This window comes from Ornithorhynchus anatinus, chromosome 5 (genome assembly GCF_004115215.2).
Source record: "Ornithorhynchus anatinus isolate Pmale09 chromosome 5, mOrnAna1.pri.v4, whole genome shotgun sequence".
Lineage (NCBI taxonomy): Eukaryota > Metazoa > Chordata > Mammalia > Monotremata > Ornithorhynchidae > Ornithorhynchus > Ornithorhynchus anatinus.
In genome coordinates, this window is record NC_041732.1 from 70,465,739 (window position 1) to 70,471,964 (window position 6,226).

Genomic DNA, 6,226 nt, shown 5'->3' on the forward strand with positions numbered 1-6,226 from the left:
ACCCCTGTGGTAGATACAAGAATAGACACAGTCCCTGTCCCACATGGGGCTTACAGTCGAAGTAACTTGTTTTGCAATGTTCCCCCTAAATATTTCCTACAGACAAAATAAATATAATGAAATGATTTGTTCACATTTTTTCTCGCTGGCCATTTTTCAAAATCCCGTATTCAATATTTAAAATATAAATTGGAAAGTCTCATAAAATTTCAAGCGGTCAGTAGTATTTATCCCACACCTGCTGTGCACAGAATACTGCACCAAGTGCTTGATCAATCTATATGTTAATAGAGATTTTCATTTTTGCCTCATCAAATTATGGCTACAAATTCTGGGTTATAGAATCTTTAAGAGCATGAAACTGGGAGTCACAGGGCCTTGCTTTAAGTTTTAGTTCTTCTACTGGCCCACTGGTGATTCTGGGCAAGTTACTTAATTTCTGCAGGCCTCTGTTTCCTCGTCTGTAAAAGATGAGAGATTGAGGGTCCCATGGGGACAGGAACTATGTCCAATCTCCTAATTTTGAATTCAATGCCTGTGTTTAGCACATAATAATCAATGACTATAATGCCATTATTATATTAGGAGACCAGGAGAGTTAATTCACATGTGAATCAGTCATGAAAAGCAGATTCCCATATAGAAAACACCAGCTATTCAGTAGAAAAAATGGCATTTACTATTATCACATCATAATCAGTTGTATTTATTAAGCACCTACTGGGAAGCATTGTACTAAGCGCTTGGGAGAGTACAAAAGAAGCCAAATATCTGATCATTGATTGCCCTCCAGAAGTTTACAGATTAATAGGATGGACAGGCAGGCAAAAAATTATCTTCAGATAGAGAGGGCAGGCCTGGTGGATACAGCACAGGCCTGGGAGTCAGAAGGACCTGGGTTCTAGTTCCACCTCCTCCAATTGTCAGCTGTGTGACCCTGGGCAAATTACTAAACTTCTCTGTGCTTCAGTTACCTCATCTGTAAAATGGGGATTAAGACTGTGAGCCCCATGTGGGAAAGGAACTCTGTTCAACCCGATTTACTTGTATCCAACCCAGGGCTTATTACAGTGTCTGGTACATAGTAAGTGCTTAACAAATACCACAATTATTATTATTATTATCATTCATTATAATTGATAATAATGATATGAAAGGGAGTAATACAAATGTATCAGAATAGAAAATAGCTGAATAATTGAATAAATAGGCAAAGGTACATAGTGCTTATGATAAGTGCTGAGGATTGGAAGAGAATATACAAGTTCTAAGAGTGATGTTGGGTAAATAATAATCATGGTACTTGTTAAACACTTACTGTTTGCCAAGCACTGTTTTAAGCACTGGGGTAAATACGCGTTAATCAGATTGGACACAGTCTCTGTCCCACATAGGGCTCACAGTCTAAATTAGGCAGGGTAGATGACTGATGACTGGCATGCTGAAAATTAATTAGAGAAGACTTCCTAGAGGTGGGATTTTTAGAAGGACTTTGAAGATGGGAACGGGGGGTTGAATCTGTGGTTTGGTGCATCTGCAGGGGAGAGGGTTTCCAGGATCGGGAAACAGCATGAGTGAGTGATGGAAACAGCATGAGTGAGTGATCAGAAGTGGAAAGATCAAGAGTGAGGTACAATTACCAACTGAACTTGGAAGGAGCAAAAAATGCAAGATGGGAGTAGCAGGTGAAGAGAGCTGATATGTAAGATGGAGAAAGTTGGTGAAGAGCCTTTATAGCCAATACTAAAGGGTTTCTGCATGGTATGGGGAGGAACTGGCTATGTATGATAATATGGTGGGTATGATTTACTAAGCATTTATTTTAACCATGCAACATGTTAAGCACCGACTTTTCAGTCCTCACACTTATAAGAGGTAGGGAGAGCAGGTATCTTATTGCCATTTCATAGCTGAGGAAAGTGAGACACAGAGTGAGTAAGTGATTCCTAAGGTCAGTAGTTCACCGGTAGAGCTGAGACTAGAACATAGGTCTCCTGGCTCCCATTCCCACGTCCTTTCTAGGCCATGCTGCTCTTCTTGATCTCAGGAAAAAATCAGTTAATCATGAAAATTCTATCTTCCCAAGCGTTACATTACATTTAAAAGCGCATTACATTACATTGTTTCAGGAAATGTTCTCCTCCAATTAGTTTGTCTTTCCCTTCCTGGTGCATAGGATTTGAGAACCTAGAAAGATGATGGAAGGAACAAAAAAGTTGTCCTCAAGCATATTCTTGGAAGAAGGAGGCATGTCCTTAAGGAGTGATGGTGAAAAGCCATGCTAATTTTCTTTAAAAAAAAAAGGCCAAGTTATTTTTTGTGGTGATTTTTCTTCCAAGTGGCCTGATATGACTTAGGGTCTCAGTGTAGATATGGATATCAATAGCTATTAAACGGTTTAATGTAGCAGCAAGTCTCCTGTATCAGTTTTTAATTTGGCCATCAAGCGTACTGCTTTGAAACACCTTATATTTATTTTTGTCTTTTTCTTTTTTGTATTATGGTTCCTTTTTCCATAGGACTTTATTACGTTTATGTCAGACCTTATATTTGTAGTAGGTGAACTCACTATGATATGTTTAGAGCCAGGTTAAGCCCGAAGACATCCACAAACACAAACTTGTCGGGGGAAAAAAGATAACAGAAGTAAAGCAAAATTCATTACATTTTTCTGCATTCTCCCTATCATTTAAGCCCTCTGATCTTGCCCAGTTTGCCTAGCTTCTCATCTAAACCCTCACGTTATCTACTTAGACTTAGGCCTAGATTATCGCCAACAGTATCACATCAAATGGGGCAAGGCTAGAAAAAATACCTTAAAATATGTCTGCCTCACTCACTCAAATTCTGGCTCATTAGAAGACTATATCCCGCATTGCATAAATGGCATTTCTGTATATGGTACAACAGGATGGCCACTGGTGACAGTTGTAATAATGAACATCGAGACACGTGACATTACACACATTATGTTGGGTGTGCAGAATAGCTTGATGATATCACAAGCTACATTTTGAGGAAGTACACTGAGCTTGCCTGACTATAAAGTGTTTCCCTAGGGGAACTCCTGATACCCTCTTCATAACAACTGCGATCCCTTCCAAAGTCCACCGGACCACAGCTGAGAAATCACCATCCAAAATCAGCCTTTCTGAAATAAAATTTCATCCAGGAGGCCTTTCCCACTTAATTTCTGTTCTCTTCATATCGTATCTCTCTCAGCAACAACTTTAGCACTTCTGCACTGACTATATATAGCTGCCCTTGGTATTCAAAGCAGACCCCACTGACAGTGAAATTCCCCTATGAGTGGGCATGAAGTCCCAGGCACATTTGTACAGGTGAAAAGTCTGACTCTTTCCACTAAGCCATGCTGTTTCCCATTTGAGGATGCAAGTATACATGAAACACAAAGGTAAAATAACTTATAAAAACATCAAAATGTCAAATTATGCAGTTATTTGGCAGGTATTCTAATTGTGATTTCATCACTTAGTACAATGCCTGGCATATAGTAAGTGCTTAACAGATACCATAATTATTATTATTATATTAAAAATTAGCTGTTTACTTTTCCTTTGTGAATGTAATTCGAAGGATAATAATAATAATGTTGGTATTTGTTAAGCAGTTACTATGTGCAGAGCACTGTTCTAAGCGCTGGGGTAGATACAGGGCAATCAGGTTGTCCCACGTGAGGCTCACAGTTAATCCCCATTTTACAGATGAGGTAACTGAGGCACAGAGAAGTTAAGTGACTTGCCCACAGTCACACAGCTGACAAATGTCTCCCCCAATTAGACTGTAAGCCCGTCAAAGGGCAGGGACTGTATCTGTTACCGATTTGTACATTCCAAGCGCTTAGTACAGTGCTCTGCACATAGTAAGCGCTCAATAAATACTATTGAATGAATGAAAGTAGCAGAGCCAGGATTCGAACCCATGACCTCTGATTCCCAAGCCCGGGCTCTTTCCACTGAGCCACGCTGCTTTTTCCATGTCCAAACATGGAACAGATTGTCAAGTCACACGTTGCCTTTTCGACCATATCCACTTTTAGGAGTGTCATTTTTAAGCACAGTGCTATACTTTATGATAAAGTGTTAACTTTGTAATATTTAAGAGATTTCATTTTCCCACCTGTGTTTTTCAAAATCCGTTAGGGTCTCTTGAAAAACAGTTCATCTGCATCTGAGGAGCCTGCTGGGATTATGGCTGGGCTGGTTGGTGAATTGAATTTAGTTTGGGGGATTCATTGCAGAAACCTTTTCCTAAACAGAACCCAAGATATACAACAGGAGCAATAAAACTGCTCAGCGAGTGGGAGAGTCCACTTCCTAATTTGATCCTGTGAGTCCAAGCTGGAGGGAAAAAGGAGAAAAAAGGACTGTCTTTGTTTCCCAATCAGTTACTTGTAAACTCCTTACGGGCAGGTAAAGTTTTTGCTGATTCTGTTAAATTGTAATAATAACGATGGTATTTGTTAAAGCGCTTACTATGGACCGGGGAGATACAAGATCCTCAGTTTGTCCCACGTGGGGCTCCCAAGTCTTCATCCCCATTTTCCAGATGAGGTCACTGAGGCCCAGAGCAACCACGTGGCTCAGAGGTCATGGGTGCAAATCTTGGCTCTTCCACTTCTCAGCTGTGTGACTTTGGGCAAGTCACTTGACTCCTCTGTGCCTCAGTTACCTCATCTGTAAAATGGGCATTAAGACCGTGAGTCCCACATGGGATAACCTCATCACCTTGTATCCTTCCCAGAGCTTAGAACAGTGCTTTGTACATAGTAAACACTTAACAAATGCCATTATTATTATTATTATTATTAAGTGGCTTGCCCAAGGTCACACAGCAGACAGGTGGAGGAGTCGGGATCAGAACCATTCATTCAATAGTATTTATTGAGCGCTTAGTATGTGCAGAGCACTGTACTCAGCGCTTGGAATGGACAATTTGCCAACAGATAGAAACCATCCCTGCCCCATGACGGGCGCACAAGTCAAGCCTGGGCTCTTTCCACTGAGCTACGCTGCTTCTCACCGAAGCGCTTAGTATGGAGCTCCGCACATAGTAAGTGCCCAGTAAATACCACTGACTGATGTGTTCATGGCCTCCAGGGGAACGGAGTAAATTGCCAGCTGTAATAATAATAATGTTGGTATTTGTTAAGCGCTTACTATGTGCAGAGCACTGTTCTAAGCACTGGAGGAGATACAGGCTAATCAGGTGGTCCAACAAGAGGCTCACAGTTAATCCCCATTTTACAGATGAGGTAACTGAGGCCCAGAGAAGTGAAGGGACTGGCCCACAGTCCCAAAGCTGACAAGGGGCAGGGCTGGAATTCGAACCCACGACCCCAGACACCCAAGACTGGGCTCTTAAGCAGCGTGGCTTAGTGGAAAGAACCCGGGCTTGGGTGTCAGAGGTCGTGGGTTCAAATCCCAGCCCTGCCACTTGTCAGCTGTGTGATTGTGGGCAAGTCACTTGGCTGGGCCTCAGTTCCCCCATCTGTAAAATGGGGATGAAGACTGGGAGTCCCACATGGGACAACCTGATGACCCTGTATCTCCCCTGGCGCTTAGAACAGTGCTCTGCACATAGTCAGCGCTTAACAAATGCCAACATTATTATTATTATTCTCAGCTGTGGGTAAGTCAGGTCTCTGGGCCTCAGTTCCCTCCTCTGTAAAATGGGGATGAAGGCTGTGAGCCTCACGTGGGACCACCTGATGCCCCTGTGTCTCCCCCAGCGCTTAGAACAGTGCCTGCCCAGAGTGAGCGCTTAACAAATACCAACATTATTTATTATTTCTTTATTGTTAGGGCCGAGGTGAGGACGGTGAGCCCCAAGCTGAGTGGAAAGTTTAGTGTGAGCGTAGTTTGCGGGGGGGGGGAAGGGGGCTGACATTCAGGACCGTAGTGGGTACAGACTATGGAGGCGGGGAGGGAGGCTGACATTTGGGGCCCGGGGGGCCTCTCCTCAGGCGGTGAGAAGAGGGAGGGGCGGAGGGAAGGGTCGGCCTTCGCGGCTGCCTCCCACACCGCCTGAGGGACCCGCCGACGCCATTGTTGGCTCCCCGGCCCTCCCCCTCCTCGGCCTCCCCTCAGGCCGCCTCACGCGGGGGAGGAGGGGCGGGGATGACGTCACCGGGCCAGCCTAACGGCCGCCGCGCGCGCCCCGACGGCCGGTGACGCAGACGCCGAGGGCGCCGCGGGATTGGCCG